Source organism: Juglans regia, unplaced genomic scaffold (assembly GCF_001411555.2).
Source record: "Juglans regia cultivar Chandler unplaced genomic scaffold, Walnut 2.0 Scaffold_9055, whole genome shotgun sequence".
In the NCBI taxonomy this organism is placed as follows: domain Eukaryota; kingdom Viridiplantae; phylum Streptophyta; class Magnoliopsida; order Fagales; family Juglandaceae; genus Juglans; species Juglans regia.
Genome location: NW_023364048.1, coordinates 1 through 228, shown reverse-complemented (window position 1 = coordinate 228; position 228 = coordinate 1). Strand labels below are relative to the sequence as shown.

General features: G+C 47.4%; 1 non-coding gene across 1 annotated transcript; it reads left to right on the top strand.

The window, feature by feature from the left end:
* Positions 1–76: 76 nt before the first annotated feature.
* LOC118347515 lies at positions 77–195 on the top strand. The gene has a single exon (XR_004800723.1). It is a non-coding gene; the product is annotated as a 5S ribosomal RNA (ribosomal RNA).
* Positions 196–228: the final 33 nt, after the last annotated feature.

The window sequence follows — 228 nt, the reverse complement described above, 5'->3', positions numbered from 1 at the left end:
GCCGGTTCGCATTGGGATCGGAAATATGCTAGTAGGTCGCCCTAGGACTATATGAATTTGAAATAATTACTTTGATGGGTGCGATCATACCAGCACTAATGCACTGGATCCCATTTGAACTCCACATTTAACCGTGCTTGGGCGAGAGTAGTAGTAGGATGTGTGACCTCCTGGGAAGTCCTCGTGTTGCACCCCTCGTTTTTGTTTTTTCCGCCTTGCGAGAGGAAT